Here is a 22,519-nt window from a genome sequence, read left to right as displayed (position 1 = left end):
ATTTGTGTCCATTTATCCTTCTGTGAAGTGATAGTCCAGTTTGCCAATGTACATGCAGAGGGGCATTGCTGGCACATATAACATTAGTAGATGTACAGGTGAATGAGCCCCTTACGGTGTGATTGATGTGGTTAGGACCAGTGATGCTGTCACTAGAGTCGATGTGTGGGCAGAACTGACAACGGGGTTTGTTGCAGGGATAGGTTCCTGGATTGGACTTCCTGTAGAGTATATGGTTGATGGTGAGTATTTGCTTCAGGTTGGGGGGCTGTCTGTAAGCCAGGATGGGTCTGTCACCCACTGCCTGAGTGAGAGATGGATCATCTGCTAGGATAGTTTGTAGATCTTTAATGATGTGTTGGAGAGACTTTAACTGGGGACTGTAGGTGATGACCAGTGGTGTTCTGTTGTTTTCTTTGTTGGGTCTGTCCTGTAGTAGGTGACTTCTGGGCACCCATCTGGCTCCATCTATTTGTTTCTTCACTTCTCCAGGTGGGTATTGCTTGCCCTGGTCCACCGAGCTAATTCTCATGGGAGCATTTGAACAAATTCTACATGGACTATTTGGTCTTCATTTCTCAAGACTGGATTTTTAACAAGGAAACTCTAAACAAAGATTGATGAACCCCAAACTGTTTGGGTAATATCCAGAGAATTTTGCAAATTGGCAGGGGGTTTCCCCCCCACCACGAATACAAATCTGATCCTGAAAGAACTTTGCAACTCAGTTACCTCTATTTTGAAATTTATGGACTTTTATTCTCATCTGTAAGTATATGAACTTTTAACCAATATTCCCTCTGCCTTTTATAAATATTAGTTTAGTTAATAAGCATTGGCTTTAAGCATGCATTTGGGTAAAATCTGAAATATTCATTGACCTGGTTGGTAGTGTGTCGAATCCTTTACTTTTATACACCCTTTCAGGCACTGCAACATACTCCCCCTATGGGCAGCCAGACATCTCTGTTGGCCAACATATTTGTGTTATATGGCCCTCTCCTTCTCACCACCCCACTTTGCACAGGTTTGCCCTATCGGGATTACAATTAAAAATCAGTCTCTGCACTGAAGAATGGTTCCTGGGCCCTACCACACCATTGTGCACCTAAAGAGGTACCAGACCCAATGTGTTCCTAAGTTTTTTACCTGCTAACATATATGTCACACATACAGTGGTAAGGTTGCAATACACAGATGCTTTGTGGGACACTGTGAATGTAATAAGCCTCACTGTTTGAGCATCTGGTGTGCATAAAGAAAAGTTAATAAAAACTTGCTAATGAGATCATCAAGAGTCATTTTTGCTTTGAGATGAGGATTGGCTTGAAGTATAAACAAACTAGCTTCAAACAAATATAAAATATTTTATCTGTCCCTCCGTAATCTTGCCACTAAATACTGGTAACATGGTGGTTATGAAAGATGTCTTTTTAGATAATCTGAATGTGCGCTAGGGAGTTAGGTACCTTAAAGAATACATACACTTAGCAGTTCCTGTTGGGCTAAATTGATGAATGAGTGATTTTAACCCCACCAGAACTAGATTAAAGTTCACTTTGCAACTGGGATGTTTGACAGTAAAGATAAATATGGGTGAGAGTAAAAAAAATCCAAATTATTTCTTCTGACTTTTTCCAAAAGTAACATTTAGTGATCAAACATAGGGTGTTTGTGTTCTTCTCTATCACAGAAAAGTAGATATGGGTGTTTATGCACATGAATTGGCTTCCAACAGTGCACTTAGAATACATCCAAGACTATTTATTGACAGACTCAGCTGCCTGATTTGCACTCTGACAGCTTGTGCACTCTTGACTGCTCCTTTACCACTTCCAACAGTGGTGAGGCCCTCAAGTTGTAGCTGTGCAGTGGCTTAAAAAGGAAGATTAATGAGAAAGAAGGCCTACTCAAGCAGACTTGAACAATTTGTTTTATGTCCAGTTTGCTAAGTTTAGATCTTATACTATACTATGTCTAAATAATACAAATATGCAACTTCAAATTGTTGGGTTTTGTTTTGTTTTTTTTAAGTTCTATATACACAGTGGTCCCCAAAGGGCCAAAATAATACAGTTTTCTTGTCAGTTGTGTCAAGACATGTTTTTGTCATGGGAAAGGAGTGCTTCAGTGAGCTCAGAAGTCCTGTGCATTCTACAGAGACCACCACTTTTGTTTGTCAGAGTAGGTGCCATAGAAGCAGCACTGGACTCACATGGATTTTAACGAAGGGCTGACTTTCGTTCCCAGCTAGTTTTTGAAAATTGTTTATAGCAGAGATCTCCCAACTTTCTCTTGCCTTCCCTAAAAAGTTACTAACTCAGTGGAAAACAGCATTTAAAATAGCAATTATGGACAAGCAATATGATTTGGGGACAAAAACAATAAGTCCTGAGCCAAAATTTCAGCAATAATACCAGATCAAATCTGAGTAATCTTGGATGTTTGACAGCATTCTGATACCCCTTTGATTGGAAATTTGTGTATCTATATGGGTGCTGGTGTCTTTCTGCACCCTACGAGCCTGTCACCTCTTTACAGAGAGCCCAGAAAATGCTGTATATAGTCTGGGTCAGCTGTAACTCTTGAGACATGAGTTTTGCAATGCAATCTTGAATACCTGTGACTCAGGGAAGCTGCAAAAACAACCTAGATTTAAACCCATAATCTAGCCCAACAGAGACTGCTAGATTTAATGAGGCCATACAAGGCATTGTAAGAAAAGAAAACTGGAAATGAAGAGAAGGATTATTGGGATTTGGGAAATGCAAGGAAAATGTCAATGGGAAAGTGAACCAATGAAACTAGATTTGAGAGAAGTAGGGGATGGGGCCAGATATCAGGTTGTTAGAGTTGGTAAGGGAAAGTGAAAGGACTGTGAGATAGGTGGGAAGATCTTGTTGACCTGGACAAGGGGTGGCACCAAGTGTGCAATTATGTTTAAAATAATTGGATAAAGGACCAAGAGCGAAAGTGCTTGAGCCCTTCAGCAACAATGACAAAGATAGAACAACTCCTTTTTTACCCCATCACTGGCTATCTAGGCCCATGAGAGTGAAAAAAACAGGGTAAAATTGAAGATCTTCTCAAGTTTGGAAAGCTTTAACTAAACACCTATTCTCTGGAGTTAAAGAAATCTCCTCTTTGAATGTCTGAACCCTCATCACCAACACTGGTACTGAAGAAAATGCAACACACTCACATGTGAACATTAATCATTTCAGTGACAGCTGTTTACTGATTAGCGTAATAGAAAAGCACTCTGTTAAAAATGGGTAAATTTAACTCTTATTTTAGAAAGAAATAGCATTAATGTTCGTTAATAATGGTCCGTCGTTAGTGACCAGATCTAGTGGTAACTGCCAATTTTTTCCTCTTACAAAAAACTGGCATTTATGTAGATAGTACAAGCCAAAATTCATGAAGGGTTGATTTTTTTATTAATTTAGGGCATTTGATAAAAACATTACAACAAAAATTAAATGTTGTACTGAGAAATATGAAAATAACCATGGCCTACTATCTAAAAGCAACATATGAGGCAACTAATCATAAGTTGAGACAATCACTCCTTCAACATTGGTTTTCATTTGAGGATTTCAACATGCTTTACATGATTTACAAAGCTTAATCAAGTCTCTCAATCACTTTCTAAAGTGCAGTAGCTAAGTATTTGTATGCCCATTTTATAGAAGGAAAAATCTATCAAGTGGAAATACAGACACAACGAGATTAACATGCAACTTGCCTAGGATCATACAAGTCAAGGCACAATTGTGAATAGAACTTAAGAGTCCTAACAAATAAAAACATTAATTTTCACTAAATTTCAAAAATTGAGTCACCTACCTATCATCTATAGAAGCCTGGTCTGGAGGTCCCATGACACCAGTGCTAAAACATTTTTGGAGTTTCTAAATATTATAGATGACAATTTCCTAACTCAAATGTTGCATTCAACACAGGGGAATTCTATAGCAGACTATGTCTTGACAGATAAAGAGGAACTGAACACATAACTAAACATTAATGGTAACTTACGTATAAGCGATCATGACTTAATTACATTTATAATGTGCAGACAGAATAAAATCCAGACCAATCACACACACACACACACACACACACACACACACAGTGCTTTACAAGGGTCAGTTTCACAAAGCAAATTATGAGTCAACTCAGCTGGGAGGAAGAATTTAATCAGAAAAAGTGTGAATTGTTTAAGAACACTTTACTAGATGCCTCAAAAGCAAAAATCAAGGAAGAAGGCCATAGTAGTTAGAAAGACAGCCTGGCTTTGAAGGGAAGTTAAAGTAGCTATAAAATAAATAAATAAAACAAATGGAAGAAAGGGGAAATTGATAGCAATGAATACAATCAGAAACAGAGTGTAATAGGGTGCACCACTCACTGCTGGCACAGGAGCTCCTCCTGGTCACTCTGGGGTCACTCTTGAGCTCAACACACCCTTCTGCAGCTTGCATGCCACCACTCTTTCTCACTCATCTCAGTAACTGCAGCATCCTCTTCATGACTCAGCCCTCTGGCTAGGTCACTCAGTGTTCTCCCCTTCTGGGATAGCAAAATTCTTTTTTCCTTGCAGATCTAGGCAGTCTTCCCTTCCACTGCCTCAATGCCACTCCCTCAACAGCAGGTAGGGTACTCCAGGCCTGGCCACTTCTCTGGGTTCCAATCCAGGGACCCTCTGCTTAGCAGTTCTGGGCTTTCCTCTCTAGCCCACACGGCTCCTTCCCTGGACCTCTTTCTCTTTCTGGGTGTCCCCGGACCTCCTTCAGGAGTGCCTACTGGCTGCTTTCCTGTAGTCTTGCCCAGCAGCCCACCTGTTGCCAACTATCCTGGCTTTATAAAAGCCCCACCAGCTCCTGCACAGCTGAAGCTGCTTCTAATTAGTTGCCTGCTCCCTGGCTGTTCCTCCACCTGCAGCCTGTGGTGTTAATTGGCCTGCCTGGCTACCTTAATCCCTTTCAGTCCTGTGTAGAGCAGTCACCTCACCACATACCTCCCTCTCAACTCTGCAATCCATCCCGGTGGGCCAGCCTCTATTCCACCCTGACCCTACAGCCCACCGGGGACTTCAGCTGGCGGCTCCTTCATGGAGCTATGAGCATGGGTGTGTACTTGGCACAGTTCATCCCTCTCCCTGACATCTGCACCTTCTGTGGCGTGAGGGAGACCCTGGTGCATGTTTACCTAGAGTGTGCCAGGCTGCAGCTCCTGTTCCGGCTCCTTCAGAACCTGCTCCTGAGGTTCTGACTGCACATTTCCCTGCACCTTCTGATCTATTCACACCCTATCCATGGCCCAACAAAATCGCGAGACCTCCTCATCAATCTCCTCCTAACTCTGGCCAAAGTGGCCATCTAGAAGACCAGAGACAGGAGGTTGGCTCAGGGGATGCTCTGCAACTGTGGGGCCTATTTCCATTCCTCCAATCTGTTCACGCATCCGTGCAGAGTTCCACTGGGCAGCATCCGCTGGCTCCCTAGACACCGTCAAGGACCAGTGGGCTCTGTCGGGAGTTCCCTGCTTGGTGTCCCCTTCGGATTCCCTGCATTTGACAAACCCCCACCCATTCCTGTTTTTTCATTAGTGATTTCCCACAATTAGTTGAGTCCAGGGCCCAGTGACTCTTCCCCGTAGGCTAGAGGAAGGGCCTTTAGCAGTTGGTGAGCTTGCACCTGCCCACTTCCCAGAAGCCAATAGGAACCCTGCAATCCTCAGAGGTGGATGCTTCCTGACCATTTGCCTCAGCTGGGCCCACAAGTCATCCCTCTCTTGCTCTAGGTCCCTGTATCTTTTAACTTTACCTGAGGGAACTATTCTTCACTACAATTTCACCTCTCTCTTTTCCCTTTCAGCCCTTTTAGCTTTCTCCACCACCTTTGTGCACCCATTTTGGGTGTCTGCCCTTTTCCCTCTGGTCTTTTCTTGACCTCTTGCCCTTTTCCTGGGTGGTTTGCTTTTTTTTTTTAATGAGGACAATGCCTCTTCATGTGTCCTAAATGCCGGCAAGAAAAATAGGCAAACACCCCTCCCTTTCCTACTCTCACCACAAGTGGGACTCTTCTGGGCTGTCTTGCTCTTCTCTCACTGGGGCAAGGCTTCTCATATAGGAACATTTCCTTTTCAGGTGTCCCTTCTTGCCACAGGCATAATCTTTACAAGGCCAGGCCTCATAGCCCTGGTACCTCCCTTCCTATCTCACTCACTGCAGCCTCTGCTAATTTCTTCCCATAGGAGCTTAACTAGAGCCAGTTACTATTCGGCCAGCTGCGCCCAATAATTCTGCAGATACCAATATGCCTCCCACTGTCGCTGTTGGTTCTTTAGAATCTGCCTCATTAGGGCCTTTGGTTGCTCATCAACCCTCTTCAGTGGGGGCGGCCACTCTGAAGTCCAGGCTGGGAGGGTATACCTACTTTCTGCCAAAAAGGCTTCCGCACACGGCAGCTCCATTGTCTCCTTGCCTCAAATGTCTCTACAATAGTCTTTCTTACTCCCATCATATCAGGGGGACTACTTTATATAGGTCTTTCATAGTCCACCAGTGTACCCATATTCTCCACCACATTGTCACAGAGAGCACCGTTCACCACTGGTCTTGTGCCTCCTCCTGGTCACACTGGGGATTAATTCCTGAGGTAGACATCCCTGTCTGCAGTTTGCACGCCATCACTCCAACTCTGGTCTGCAGCTCCACTTTCACTCTAGGACCCTCAGCATCTTCTTTGTGATTTAACTCTCTGGCTAGGTCACTCAGCATTCCCCCCTTCTGGGGTACAGTCCATCAGCTGTCCTAGGCAGTGTTCCCATTTACTGCCTCAGGTCTATGCCACACCCTTGGTGGCTGGTAGGGGAACCTAGGCCTGCCATCTTCTCTGGATTCCTGTCCAGGGACGCTCAGTTCAGCAGTCTGGACTTCCTCTTTCTGCCCTTACTGCTCCTTCGCTGGACTGTTTCCTACCATTCTGGTTTCTCTTCTCTCTCTGGGTGTACCAGCTCCAAGAACTGTCCTCCCTCTTCCCATGGAGTGATTGCAGTCTTTCCTCCTGCAGCCTTTCCCAGTAACCCCCTTCTGCTCTCAGCTCCTGAGCTTTATAGGCCCCATCTATTCCTGCCCAACTGAGCCTCATTTAATCAACTCCTTGCTCCCTGACTCTTCCTCCAGGTGCAGCCTGAGCAGCTAAATGGCCTACCTGGCCACCTTAGCCCCCTTCTAATCCCTGTGTTGGGTAGACACCGCATCACACAGGGAATTGTAGAAAACTGATGAGGGAAGCAAAGGGACACAAGAAGACATTAGCCAGCAGAGCAAAGGACAATATGAAGGAGTTTTTTAAATATATTAGGAACAAAAATAATCTTAAATGTACTGGTCCTTAATTAGATGGAAATGGTAGAATTATCAACAGCAACACAGAAAGTTGGAAGTGTTCAATAAATATTTCTATTTCGTATTAAGAAAAAAACAGATGGTGTAGTCATCATATAACAGTACCTTTCCATTCCACTAGTGACTCAGGAGGATGTTAAGCAGCAGGTCCAGATAACTTCCATCCAACAGTTTTAAGAGATTTGTCTGAGGAGCCCACTGGACCATTGTTGCTGATTTTTAATAAGTCTTGGAACATCACAGAAGTTCCAGAAGACTGCCAATATTTAAAAAAGCGCAAATGGGATGACCCAGGTAATTATAGACCCGTTAGTCTGACATGAATCCCGGGTAAGATAACAGAGCTATTGATATGGGGCTTTATTAATAGAGAATGAAAAGAGTAATATAATTAATGCCAATCAGCCTGGATTTATGGAAAAATAGATCCTACCACATAAATCTGATCTTTTTTTAAATGAGATTACAAATTTGGTTGATAAAGGTAGTAGTGTTGATGTAATATACTTAGACTTCTGTAAGAATTTGACTTTGTACCTATGACAGACTGCTGGGAATCAGCAACTGAACCAGCACCATAGTCACTGTTTAACCAGTTACGCCCCTGAGGAGGACTGAGAGAAGGAGAGGAGTTCCTGATTACCAGGTCTGATTGAATTTGGGAAGTTAATGAGCTAACTAGCCCATTAACAACAAGACTGGGGAAAAGAGCACAGGAAAGAAGTGCAGGGGGAGAAGCACCAGAGAGAAGAAGAAAAGGCTAAGAGCGCCTGACAAAAGGGAATTCTCTGGGAGGAGACATCTTCCCTCACCCCCTTTAGAGCAGTTGGTGCCCAGTCAGAGTACTGTATGACATTTTGATTAAAAAACAAGCAATACATAAAGTTAATGTGGCACACATTAAATAGATTAAAAGCTGACTAACTGAAAGGTCTCAAAATGTAACAGAGAATCATCATTGAATGGGTGTGTTTCTAGTTAGGTCCCATAGGGATCAAATTGGAGGAGTGAAATACATAATGGAGAACAGGTCACTGATCAGAGCGATCTGGATTGCTTGGTAAGATGGGCGCAAGCAAAAAATATGAATTTTAATACAGCTAAATGCGAATGTATGCATCTAGGAACAAAGGCCATACTTACAGTATGGTGGACTCCTGGGAAGCAGAGACTCTGAAAAAGATTTGGGAGTAATGGTGGATAATCAGCTGAAAATGAACTTCCAGTGAGACAGTGCGGTCAAAAGGGCTAATGAGATCCATGGATGCATTAACAGGGGAATCTCAAGTAGGAATAGAGAGGTTATTTTATTTGGTACTTGTGCAACAGCTGTTGGAATACTGTTCATTTCTGGAGCTCACAATTCAGGAAGGTTGTTGATAAATTGGAGAGGGTTCAGCGATGAGCCATGAGAATGATTAAAGGATTAGAAAATGTACCTTATAGTGATTGAGCTCCTTTAGTCTATCTATCTATCTTAACAAAGAGAAGGTTAAGGGGTGATTTGATTAGTCTCTAAGTACCTGCATGGAGAACAAATATTTAATACTGGTCAATTCAATCTAGCAGAGACAGCTATAAAACTGTCCAATGGCTGGAAGTTGAAACTAGACAAATTCAGACTGGAAGAAAGGTGTGGATTTTTAACACATGGTAATTAATCATTGGAACAATTTATCAATGGTTGTAATGGATTCTTCATCACTGATAATTTTTAAATCAAGATTGAATGTTATTCTAAAATATAAGCCCTAGGAATGATTTGAAGGAAGTTCTATGGCCAATGTTATACAAGAGGTCAGACTAGATGATCACAATGGTTCCTTCTGGCCATCAAAACTATTTGTAGGCTTTCTTTCATGATGCAGAAACATGGATCTGATATTTATATTTTCCAATGCTAATTTCTGCTAAGATATAGTAAGTAAATACAGTTTCCCACCCCATACTCCTCAACTTACATGCTTCCTAGGGTAACAAAAAGCAATCACAACAAAATACATCTCACCCCAATCTCACCCCTCCCCCCCAGTTTGGCTTCCATATCCCAACACTTAGTTCCTTCTACCCAGAACCACAACTCTCTTGTATCCTGGTTGGCATTAACAAGATGCACCTTCATTCACCTGACATCAGAATGTCTCAGTGGAGCCCTGAAACCCTTTGCAGGGCCATAAAGTCTGCCACACTGCCACCAATAATGGTATGTCATGATAAGTATCAACTGATTATCATAATTCACATCTTGATTTGGGACTGACATAGGGACTGTTGCTTCTTAGGTCAGTTGCAAGCAGCATCCATTCTGTGCAATTCTCTCATACTGAACAAGATCTGCTTGACTCCATTTACTCCAACTTGGTTCTGGTATAGACTGTCTACATTTTTGGTGAAATACAGACAGAATTTGATTTTCTTAATTATGATCTAGTCTTAAATTGACAGTGAGAGGGCAGAAAGATAAAACAAAGGTACACCAAAACTTACAGTCCAGACACCAGAGTGTAAACATTCAACTAGACATACAAAGTAACTGCAACTGGAACATCATTTAGTGATCACATCCCCCCTATGAGACATGCACTAAAATTAAATTTATTTAACTAAAATGTATTTTAGTTAGAATGTAAGTGACTCACGGAGCAAGATACTCTCCCTGCACATGCATCAAAATGCAACACAAAATTAAGTTCAGATTGTATTGTTTTCTAATAGTGTATATATTTCATCAAAATAAATGAAAATATAATACTTACAGCCAGAGATTAATTCACAAGGTTATTCCTCAATACACGAAAAAAGATGATCTTTTAGGAAAAAATCAAGAAACTCAAGGAACTATGGTAGCTTGTTAAAAATGTAACATTTGATTCAACATTTGCCCTTAAAAATATTCTTTCCATTCCAGATTGAGTATTTTGGTCTCTCGTTAACCTCCCTATTAAATCAAAATAAAATATTAGGTAATTAAAAACTAGTCTGGTACAGATTATAGAGGTATAAAATTTATTTTCACAACAGGACAATGTCCTTCCTAGTTCACCCAACATTTCACACCCTTCCACTGGTGAACAAAAATTTCCTTACAGCTGTTTAGATTATATTTAGATCAATCATGCATACAGCCTGCTGCCAATTTTGCAGCATTTTTAAATGATGGATACAGCTCCAACTAAACCTGTTGGGAGAGGAGTTAAAAGAGCCTAGTGCTAACTTGCATTTGGGTAAGTAGAAAAAAACAGTTGCACAGACCAATTAGACATTTTATTAGTATCATACAATTTCACTAGTTTGTATGCAGGTAATTATTCAGCCCAAACTTTGGCTGGAAAATTGGGTTCAAATTCAGAAGAGGGGCTAATAGTACCATATGTTACAGGTCAGATATAAGTAAGTCAGGAAACAGGTGGAAGTGGTAGCATATCTTTAGTAAATTTTGATTTCAGTGGGTACATGAGTTCCACTTACATGCCAGATAAAGGGTGAAGGCTATTATAAAGCAGCTCCCACCACAAACACACAGGCCCAAATTCTTTCTCTGGCATAAAGTCAGTGTAACTACATCGCCAAGGATTTATATTGCTCTTTTTCTTACACTCTCATTAGCGCTTTTTTCTGCTCAACCCACCCATCTTAGCTTTTTCAGACAAAATGTTACTGGTGCTCTTCCCTTCCTATCTTCTGTATGGGCCTGGAGCAGTGGGAAAAGGCGTACAAGAAAGATACTACCCAGCTTTTCAAGAGATCATCAATCATTTTGGATGCTGGGTGCTGATACATGAGGATGCTTTATTTTTATTAGCAGATGCCAAGAGGTCAATCACCAAATGAGTGAGGATACTTCTGGTGCAGGTTCCACTTTGCTTAATCCCATTTATGACATGTAAACCTTGATGTCCATCTCCCCCCTTAATATGCAGTGCACATAGGGCCAGCAAATTTCACTTGGCATAGGAGAGGATAAATTGTTTTCTCTCTCCGAGGAAGGACTGACTATGCTCTTTCTAATTTGTTATCAAACACACCATCAGATATGTGCCCCATCTCATGAGAACAAGATTGTTATCCATGAAAGGAAGAGTGCCCCCAATGCCTGAATAAATCACAGTTCCAGCCAGTGGATGTTTTACTTTCCTTCTGGTATCCTTTCCCGGGAATGTATCAGGACCTGAATGAGCCCCCTCCATTATCACCAGCTGGCATCTCTGACATGAGGTTCACTAATGTGGATCCCTTCCAAAAAGAATTCCTTCAAATCACCAGCCTCCACAAACACCACAGAGGAAGATTAGAGGGGTATCAGAGGAGTATCTTGCCAAAAGACAAATGCGCCCCTGAAACACAGCTAGAAATTGGATGGACCCAATATGAAGCCAAGTTCTTAGAAATTTGAAACAAAGTATAGATTTTTTCCCCCTCAGAAAAGCTCTGCAGCAGGGAGGTCTGAGAGACAGCTAAAACTGGTGGGAACTTCACAGGGTGGGGCATTCCCCTGCTGTCAGTGAGCACGGGTTCTGCCCCTTCTCAAGCCCAATGCTGCATTAACACTTATTGTGGATACTACGTTAAATGCTTTACTTCTGATATTTTATGCATTTAAGGAGAAGGCATTCCTCCTCAAAAGTGTTCTTTAGTACCAGTAATTTACTCTCTTGCTCAAAATGTTTGCACTCTAACATCCTGCATCAACCTACCACTTCACCTGCAATAAGAAGGATGGGACTTGATGCTGTACTGCTTTGAGAATCCCACTGCTGGCAATGCAGACAGAGCTTCCCCCATACCTGTACATACTTCTTGTCCTTTGCGCATCACCAGCTAAACAGGAGCCTGGCTTTCCATGTGCTCTTTACTATTCCTTTTAAACCTGTTAGGCTGACTACACCAAAATCTATTAAAGCTCTTAAATGGCCATACCATAATAAAATTAAATTCTGAAGTATAAAGAAAGAATGATCAATAAAAAACAGGAAATAGAAAACCCCCACAATTACTAATGGACTGAAATACACTTGTTCCACTGAGTGGACTGGTTAACCTGTAAAAGATGAAATGCTGAAATGGCAATTCTAAAGCTATCAAAGTGTAAGCTCTGGAAAACACAAAGGAGTGGTGATACTGACATTTATTTCACACTGATAAATAGAACTACTAGGATATCTTCAGGAAATCATATGCAGGAATGTACTCTGCTCTGGCAGAACTTGTTTTTTCCATTAACTTTTATTTTATATAGATAAAGAAACCTGGAGATTATAATCACTTTTTTAAGAATGACCTGGACAGGAAGCATCTTACAAACTTCCAGAAACACTGCAGTTGCACTAAACCAAATTCAGTTAAAAATAAAGACTCATAGCAAATTTAAATATTTGGGCGTAAACAAAAATTCAAGTTTACCAAAAGAAAACCAGTAAAACTAAGAAAATTATCAGGTGTGAAGGGTACTTATATAAAATGTATTACAAGAGCATCAGGCATTCGACTCCTCCACCACCACCGCCGCCGCCATCACCAGACATTTTTGAATTTCTGGAAAGATGTTTCAAAAAGAGGATTAGCTCAAAGCACTCAAACTATTAACATGTGTCATCAGGGTGCACACAGACACAGACACCTCCATGGGAGGCTAGTGCAGGGTAGATTCACACCCTGGCTTACCAGAAACTAATTGTTCATGAAGACAAGCCCAGAGAAATACCTATAATCCATTTCTACTCCCATGTGGAATGTTCCCAAGGGCCCTGAATTTTTATTAACCATTTGGGTTGCATCAGTATGTTACATCTGTTATATAAAATGGGTGAAACTAGGCACCATATAGTCACAAATTCAAGGGAACACTTTTTCTTTCCTCTATGGAACAATGTCTTCCTGCATCAATGAATGCACCCAGCTAAATCACCACAAATTCTCTAACAAGAAACCAGTGTAGGAAACACACACAGTGGGCTCAATATTCAGATAAGCTCCATCTGTTTTGCACAACTCTGACTGTGAAAAGCAGCTTAAAACTCAGCTTAAGTATATTCTTAAGGATTCCTCTTGTGCAAAGGAATCCCAGTTTGGCAGAGTCACCATAACAGTTCTATGCCACTGTTCTCCTCTCCCTTGTGAAAGGGGCATTCTCAGAAGAAAGAATTCCTGGCCACATCTCCTACGCTCCAGTGATCCTTGGTGGCTCAAATGACCCCGAGACTATGGGCAGCGAACCATAACTCAAAACTCCCTTGAATGGAGTCAACTACCCTCAGGAATAGACAGGCCTCCAGCCAGCCCCAGGATCAGGGGGGGATGTGAAGGTGACTTAGAGCCACTTTTGTCTTCTCCATCACTACCACATATGTACCAAGTATATATCAGCTGCAGATCCAGTCCAAAACGTATGGGTGAAAAACTATGAGCCAGATCCTATAATCTGCTCAAACCAGACACCACAAGTTGGCGCGGCGGGGGGGTGGGAGAAGAGGTTCTAAGTGGCATGGAGCTGATCTGTGCACCTCTACCCATCCTGGGGCAGATGTGCACAAACCAGTATCCTGACATATGTTAGAGCAACTTTCAGGACTGCTCTAACTTACGTTGGCTACTAACAACCCCAAGAGGCTGAAACTGCACTCATGGATTGGAGCAATGTAAAGTCAATTTTGTCACTTATTTTAAGGCCAGAAGCTGGGACAGTGCTTCCCTCTGAAGCATCTGGCATCAGCCACTGCTAGAAGAAAAGATACGGGGCTAGATGAGCCATTGGTCTGATCCAGTATGGCCATTCTTATGATATCAGACAATTAGTTCTACAATACTGGAGGATCCCACCAGCACTGAGATGATCTTCTCTGCACTGAGTACACTTGCTCTATGGGAAGAAGCTGCTTTTGGTGCTCTGCAAGGCAACTACACTGCCCTTGGAGGGTCTGGCCCTCAATATGCACAGTACTTACCGGATGGATTTGAGCATTCCTGGCTTCATTTAGGATAAGTGGCATGATATAAATATAAGATATTCAGAGGAAGTCACTCTCCCCATTTATCTTTATAGGCTTTTGTGGGTATTAGAGATGGGTCAGGAGCTCAGGTTTGAGACTTTCAAAACCTCAGTAAATTTGGGGATGTACAGAGTCAGAAATGAGGTGATGGGTTCCATTTTATCCTAACCACAGGAGTTCAGGGAGAAGGTTGTAGTTTTGGTCCATCTCCTATAGTTATGTTTGGAAGAGGTGCATTAAGAGCACACAAGGTCATTGTGGATCCTCTAGCCACTGGCCACAAGTTACTCATTCTGAGATTCATTTCTAAAAGCTAGTCAATCTAATAAATATCAAATGCTTAGGGGACTTGAAATTCTCTTGCCTAACTTCTATTTGACATTGACAAAAATCAGTTGACAAAAAATCTCAAAATCCGATTTGGTTTTTTAAAAACAAAACAAAAAAGCCTCAATAGAGCAGTGAAGACTAAAACACAGGGTAATAACTCCTGCCTATAGATGTTGGAACAAACACAGTGGAAACAAAACTGCAGCACTTCCTTCAAGCTCCGACTAAGAAAGGTTTCAAGCCTGGAAGTTGCCACTGAGGGACCAAACATAATTTGACAAGTCCCTGCAATGCTGAAATAAACTTCAGTTGGGCTAGAAGAATTAACTAAAAACAACAAAAAGAAATCATTCTCTCTCTCTCTCTCTCTCTCTCACACACACACACACACACACACACACACACACACACACACACACACACACACACACACACACACACACACACACACACACACACACACACACACACACACACACTTTTGCAAACTACCAAAAGGATCTTCGATACAGGGGAAATTAGGTTCTGAGAAATTCATGGTTTATTATGCTTAAAATCAAGCCTTTTGTAATATTGGCACAGCAACCTGTGAGCCTTCTCTGAAATTTTCTGATTGGTTAGTCTGGAGGCTCCTTTTTGGGTGAGAATGAGAAAGTATTGCTTTTTCCATGTTCATTTAAAACAAAAAAACAAAAACCTATTACACCACTGTAGAAACTTCATATGCCCAGGAAGCTCACAGAAAGGATTTCATAAGTCAAGTGGACAGGAGAGGGGCATTGCTGCTGACCATTATCACGAATAACAGGCATGATTTAGTGGAAAAATTATGTGCCTTAGTCTCCTAGCACTTTATAATTTGGTTTTTGGGTACAGAAAATTTGTTCCGTTTTTAAAGCACACAAAGAGCATTGAGCTGGTACATAAAAAGGCCTAATGATGGAAAACAAACTCTGCAATGTGTAAGTCACTGTCAGCTGATGCCAGAGAGTGATATACCTCTGGGGTCAAAAGGTACTGAAGAGCCCCAGGGAGAGAGAAGTAAAGCAAATCATACTGTGTGGGCCCCTCAAGATTTTTATACTGGTAAAATCTGGGGCTGTCATAGTTGTCAATTTCACTGCTCAGCTAGAGCAAGAGTAAGAGCTAGAGTAGGCCTATGGGTAGATTCCAGCTCCAGGACTGGGCAAGCTGCTGGGCTCTCCACCTGGCTTTCTGGGCACCGGACTTTGAGCTGGGGAAAGGAACTGACCCCTGGGCAAGTTGCAGGCGGCTGCCGCCTGGCTGCCAGCCTGGGAGGTAGGCAACTGCCACCTGCTCTGAGCTGGGGCGGAGGAGGCTTCCGCGCAGGCTGGGACCCGGGGATGTGGGCAGGCAGCAGGCAGCTGCTGGCCATCTTCAAGCCAGGGCACGGGAGGCTGTCTCTCAGCTCAGAGTTGGGGAACGGGTGGCAGCCACTCAGCTGTGAGCCCAGCTCATAGGGCGCAGAAGGCTGCCATTGGGGTCCCACATGGAAGCTGAGACTGGGCAGCATATGGGCGGCTGCCACCCGGCGTCCCCAGAAGCTGACGGCTGCCGCCCGCCTCCCTTCACTGGGTTTTTTGCTGCGTACCCCCAGTCTGGGTCCCGCATACCCCCAGGGGTATGCGTACCACAGGTTGAGAGACTATGGTTTGGAGCATCAGTTCAAGTTCTGGATACATTTCTCGATCACTTATGGTGACCACATACAAAGAAAGAAATGAAGGACAACTGTATGAAACAATATAGGGTACGACATTCTGTGCACAATGGTGCAAAGATGTACATTCTAGCAGTGTATTATTCAGCTTGAAAACATACCAAAAAGCATCTGATCACATTAAAAATTAACTCCTTATGGGATATGGGTTATAGGATATTAGGCACTAAAAGAATGGCCTTTGAAATTTCTGTTCTATAAAGTGTGAAAAGTAGTGGGAGTCTGTCGAGTTTATCATTGTCCTGATCCATATTTTGTCACAATTTTCATATGTAGGCCCTGATCCTGCAGAGATGCACTCTTGCTTAAGTTTAACATGTGACTAATCTCTTTGACTGCAACAAGATTACTCACATGCTCAAAATTAAACACGTGCTTAAATGCTTTGCTCGATCAGTGCCAAAGTGTGCTCACTTTACATGTAAAAACATTTTTATTAAATACAACTTTGCTAACTAAAGCAGGGTTCTGACCAACTTACACATCACCACTAGTAAGTTAAGGTTTAACAGGCCGATTTGTGATTTTAGTAACAACTGTGCAATTTCATTGCCTTTTTTGAGGTAAATGACTGGCCCCATTAGTGCAACTTTGAGAAATAGAATCCAGCTCACACACCCTGAGCTTCTCAGTAGGGGCAGCAGGGATAAAATGTAGTACACATTTATTTTTATAACTAAAATACGCAGATATGACACTGAATGCGCCAAATTAAAGCCTGAGCAAGCTAGTGCTGTTTTAACCTTTTATTTAATCACCAGAGTCTTGTGATTGGGCTTTATTCAATCTGTAACTGATCCTGGGTTAAAAAACGAGCCAGTTGCTCTACTGATACTTCCCAGAGCAATATGGTTTTCTTTGAATCCATGGTGGGCCAGTGGTGTTCAGCCACTACTCATTTGACTAAGTACTGCTAGGGAGCAGCCCAAAAATTTCAATTTCACATTTGGAAAATTAAATCTATCCTGTAGCTTTCCCTGGCAAATATTTTTATAAGTGAAAGCCAAGTTTCTGGTATCACCACAAGAAAGCCATTTACTGAATACAGAACTGAATTAAAAAACGCAAATCAATCTTTGTTTGCTGTAGAAGAGAAGGGAGAATATTTGTCCTCTTGAGGGCTATGCACTGCTCTACCTATTAAGGGAAGATATACCCATCTACCAAGATCTGCCTTAATCTATTGTAAAACAGGATCAATGTTTAATTTTTGAAGCTTTCTAAATCTGAAGTAACTTTAATTCCCAGGTATTGCATCTAGTTCGGAGAAATCCTAATTGGATATTGTGATGCTCTCAGAATAATCAATCCCTACAAAGGTCTCATACTGAATGAAGTTTATCTCAGATTATGAGAATATGTTTTATTCTGTTAGTCCCATCAATTTGGAAGTTGATTGGAATAGGTTAGTGACAAAGAGCAGTAAATCATTTGCATAGCTTCTCTCTTACTGTAGTAACTTTAGCACCATTATCAGTTCTAATAAGAGCTACAAGCAATTCTCATATATTAATGATGAATAAAGAAATGTGCAACATAACCTGGCACCTGTTATCAGTTTAAAAGAGGGAGACAGAAAACCATGAGGAAGCATAGCTCAAGGAATTGCTTAAAAAAACAAGGTTACTTACTAGTAACTGCTGTTCATCGAGATCTGTTGTTCATGTCCATTCCACTATAGGTGAGTGCACGGCTCCGTGGACGGTTCCCGGAACTTTTTTCCCCTTAGCTGATCCCACAGGGCCGGCTCCGGCGCCCACTGGAGCTCCGCACACATGCCGTGGTATATGAGGCGCTGCCGGCCCTACGTCCCCTCAGTCCCTTCTTTCTGCCAATTCCGGCAGCAGGCATGGGGGGTGGGCTGTGGAATGTGCATGAGCAACACATCTCGAAGAACATCAGTTACTGGTAAGTAACCTTGTTTTCTTCTTCGAGTGCTTGCTCATGTCCATTCCACTATAGGTGACTAACAAGCAGTATCTTGGAGGCGGGTCAGTGTTACCGGTGAGCAGCCCTCAGCGCTGCTCCTCACGTCCTCTTTCGCCTGCTGGATGGGCACTCTCTCCAGGAAGGCTGCAGAAGAGGCTTGAACTCTGGTTGAGTGCTCTGTGATGGTTCCCAGGAGCGGCGCCCTCGCCTGCTCGTAGCATAACTTGATGCATGATGTAATCCACGAGGAGATATGCTGAGTGGAGACAGGTGAGCCTTTCATCCGGTCAGCCACTGTGATGAAGAGCTGCGTCGATTTCCAGAATGGCTTTGTACTCTCGATGTAGAAGGCCAGGGCTTGTCTCACATCCAGTGAGTGCCATCTCTTCTCCTCCTCCGAACCATGAGGTTTGGGAAAAAACACAGGGAGAAAAATATCCTGATTACAATTAAATTGGGAAACCAGCTTGGGCAGGAAGGCTGGATGCGGCCTCAACTGAACCTTGTCCTTATAGAATACTGTATAAGGGGGCTCTGAGGTCAAGGCCCTAATCTCGGAGACCCTCCTGGCTGAGGTAATGGCTACCAGGAAGGCTACCTTCCATGAAAGCAGGAGCAGGAGGCATGAAGCCATGGGTTCAAAGGGGGGCCCCATGAGTCTCGAGAGGACCAGGTTGAGATCCCAGAGAGGCACCGGGTCACGGAGCTGTGGATAAAGTCTCTCCACCCCCTTGAGGAACCTGACCAACATGGGATGGGAGAACAGTGATCTCCCCTCTAGCGGCTGATGGAAGGCCGAAATGGCTGCCAGGTGAACCTTCAACGAGGCCAATGCCAGCCCCTAGGGCTTTAGTTGGAGCAGGTACTCCAGGATCACAAGTACAGGTGAGAGGTTGGGTGGGATACCCTGGGACTCCGCCCAACAGATAAACTGTCACCACTTAGCCCAATACATGACCTGTGTAGAAGGTTTCCTGCTGCCAAGCAGGACTTGCTGGACCTGCACCGAGCAAGCTCTCTCTCCCTCAATCAGTCACAGAGCTTCCAGGCCACGAGGTGCAGGGAATCCAGGTCCAGGTGCAACAGGCCTGGGATAGAAGGTCATGCTGCCTCAGGAGCTCCAGGGGTGGGGCAACCGAAAGGTCTGGCAGCATGCCTAACCAGTGCTGCCTCAGGCAGGCTGGAGTGATCAGTATGACATCCACTCTCTCCCTCTTTATTTTCAGCAGGACCCTGAGCAGGAGCGGAATGGACGGGAACACGTACATGAGGTTCCCTGTCCAGTCCATGAGGAATGCGTCGGAAATCATCCCGGTATCTCGAACCGAGGGAAAGCAGAACCTTAGACACTTTTCGTTCCAAGCCAATGTGAACAGGTCCACTTGGGGAACAGCCCACTTCCAGAAGATCATAGATGCCACCTCTGGGTGTAGTGACCAGTCTAGGGAGACTAGGATGGGCGGGGGAACTGTGACCACCTGGTCCAGTGCGTGTCTGCTCGGAACATATACTGAGACTAACCCTGCCTGACGTGATCTGAGTCACAGGCAAGTAAGTCTCACTACATACATGCAGGCCACCATATGACCTAACAGCTGCAGACAGTGCCTGCCTGTTGTCATGGGGTGTCAGTGCAACTGGGAGATGATAGAGACCATTGCCTCGAAGTGTGGCTGAGGCAGGAAGGCTCTGTCCTGGGAAGCGTCCAGGGTAGCCCCAATGAACTCTATTGAACCCCAATGAACTGGGGTTAATGTGGACTTTTGTTTGTTTATGAGTAGTCCCAGCCTGCAGCACATGGAGCAAGTGAGGGTCACGCTGTCCTGCACTTGGGACCTGGACCTGCCTCTGAGCAATCAATCGTTCAGGTAAGGAAGAATTTGCACACCCTTTTGTCTAAGGTGGGCAGCCACTACCGCCATGCACTTGGTGAACACCCTCAGAGCCAAAGATAGGCCAAAGGGCAGGGCTGTAAACTGGTAGTGGGAGCTAGCCACCATGAAGCGAAGAAAGCGTCTGTGGCTGGGGAGGATAGATATATGAAAATATGCGTCCTTGAGATCGAGGACTGTGTACCAGTCTCCTGGATCCAGGGAAAGGATTATGGCATATTTGTTTAGACGACGCGGGTCTCAGACCCCCCTTCACCTTGGAGACGAGGAAGTACCTCGAATAGAACCCTTTCCCCCTTCTGCCTTGGGGGACCGTTTCAACCGCTCCCAGATTGAGGAGGGTGTCCACCTCCTGTAAGAGGAGTTGCTCGTGAGAGGGGTCCCTGAAGAGGGATGGAGGGGGAAGGTTGTTGGGGGGTAGACGTAAATTGCAGGGCATAGCCCCACGAGGCTATCCCAAGGACCCAACAGACCAAAATGATTTTGGTCCCTTCGGGGAAAAGGGGCCTTAGCCTGTTTAGGAATGGGAGGGATGGATCCAGGAGAACAGTCAGAATGCCACCCTCGGGCACACCATCAAAATGGTCTCCTTTGGTTGCCCAACGTCCTGGGAGGCCCTTCCTGGGGAGCTGAGGACGAGTTAGGAGGTTGATTCCCTGTTCTAACCCCCATATTTCTGTCCCGTTGTCCATAGGATTGGAAAGGTCGGGGCTGAGACGTTGGCAGCTGCTGCACCTGGGGGTGTGAGTGACACCTAGAAAACTGGGGCATGTAAAGGCCCAGGGAGCGAAGAGTGGCCCTGGAGTCGTTCAGACCATGCAACTTTGCATCCGTCTGGTCCGAAAATAAGATCGACCCATCGAAGAGGAGGTCCTGGATGGACTGCTGCACCTCCTGGGACAGCCCCGAGGACTGCAGCCACGAGTACCTTTGCATACAAATGGTGGAGGCTATAGCCCTGCCCGCCGAGTCAGCAGCATCCCAGGACATCTGGAGCGCTGCTCTAGCTACCACGGTTCCCTCCTCCATGATAGCGTTAAAGTCTGCAGCCTGGTCCTGGGGCAGGGCCTCAGCAAACCGTCTGAGGGAGTTCCACAGGTTGAAATTATACCTTCCCAGGAGAGCCTGCTGGTTGGCAATCCTAAACTGAAGGCTTGCCGCTGAATAAATCTTTCTCCCAAACAAGTCCAGCTTCTTATTGTCCTTGTTCTTGGGAGTCAACCCTGGCTGACTCTGCCTATCCCTCTGGTTCGCAGAGTCTACTACCAGGGTTCCCAGGGCAGGGTGGGTGAACAAATACTCAAACCCCTTGTCCGGGATGTAATATTTCTTCTCATCTGCCTTTGACATCGGGGCGACCGAGGAAGGGGTTTGCCACAGAGCCTGCATGATTTTAAGGACCCCTTCGTGGACTGGGAGGGCCACTCGAGCTGGGGCAGCCACCGCCAGCACTTTAAAGAGGCTATCTGCAGCCTCTTTTAGCTCCTCCACCTCCAGCCCCAAGTTGAAGGAAACCCTTTTGAGCAGCTCCTGGTGCACCCTGAAATTGTCCAGTGGTGCAGAGTGGTCCTGGGAGATTGCCTTGTCAGGTGAGGAGGAGGAGGATTGCAGTGGTGCAGTCTACAGGTATGTCACCCCCTGGCGAAGGGTTGTACCCGCTGAGATTCCCTACTGGGGGTCCAACTCCTCATCCGAGGAGTGATGCCGATGGGCCTTCTCCTGTACAGGAGGCACGGACTGCACCCCCTATAGTGGAATGGATATGAGCTAGCTCTCGAAGAAGAACATCCTTAACCATCTTCTCCTTTAATTTTTGACATATTACATTCATTGTGGACTCTGGGGAAGCAAACTTGTCATGTTTGAACAGTGCCTAGTAATGGGAGCCTCTGGCCCTTAGGCATTACTGAGTAATAAATAATCATCAGAACCCACATTAATATTAATAGGGTAATAATGAAGAAGAGAACCAGAAATAACTTTTTATACAAATGAACTGTTTTTGTATCACTAATCTATTGGGAGTAAGAGTGGCAGAATATGGCCCTGAATAGCCTGAGATAAAAGGACAATTTTAAAATTGTCCCTGCTGGAGCCAGAGGCAGGGGAGATTAGCGCCATCCTCCCACAGCTCCAGCAGAGAGCAAAGCGCTCTGCCTGGGTCCCTAGGTGTTACGGTTTCCCTGCTGTAGCCAGAGGGACGGGAGATCAGTGAGGAGATGGC

The 22,519-nt window shown here is 44.2% G+C and overlaps 1 protein-coding gene and 1 long non-coding RNA gene across 3 annotated transcripts in view; one reads left to right on the top strand and one right to left on the bottom strand.

The window, feature by feature from the left end:
* The window catches only part of ARHGAP24 (Rho GTPase activating protein 24), a 463,741-nt gene extending 458,924 nt beyond the window's left edge, over nucleotides 1-4,817 (bottom strand). For both annotated transcript variants that reach the window (XM_067557109.1, XM_067557111.1), the window contains exon 1: nucleotides 4,415-4,817. The gene's annotated coding sequence lies outside the window, so the exon portion shown is untranslated. The remainder of the gene's footprint in view (nucleotides 1-4,414) is intronic.
* On the top strand, nucleotides 676-21,462 carry LOC137159007 (uncharacterized). The gene is made up of 3 exons (XR_010921520.1): nucleotides 676-768; nucleotides 20,185-20,271; nucleotides 20,990-21,462. It is a non-coding gene; the product is annotated as an uncharacterized lncRNA (long non-coding RNA).
* The last annotated feature ends 1,057 nt before the right edge of the window (nucleotides 21,463-22,519 follow it).

The sequence above is a fragment of the Emydura macquarii genome, unplaced genomic scaffold (genome assembly GCF_026122565.2).
Source record: "Emydura macquarii macquarii isolate MOO-44397 ecotype Brisbane River unplaced genomic scaffold, CSIRO-AGI_Emac_v2 contig_1790, whole genome shotgun sequence".
In the NCBI taxonomy this organism is placed as follows: Eukaryota; Metazoa; Chordata; order Testudines; family Chelidae; genus Emydura; species Emydura macquarii.
This window is presented reverse-complemented; position numbering and strand designations above follow the sequence as displayed.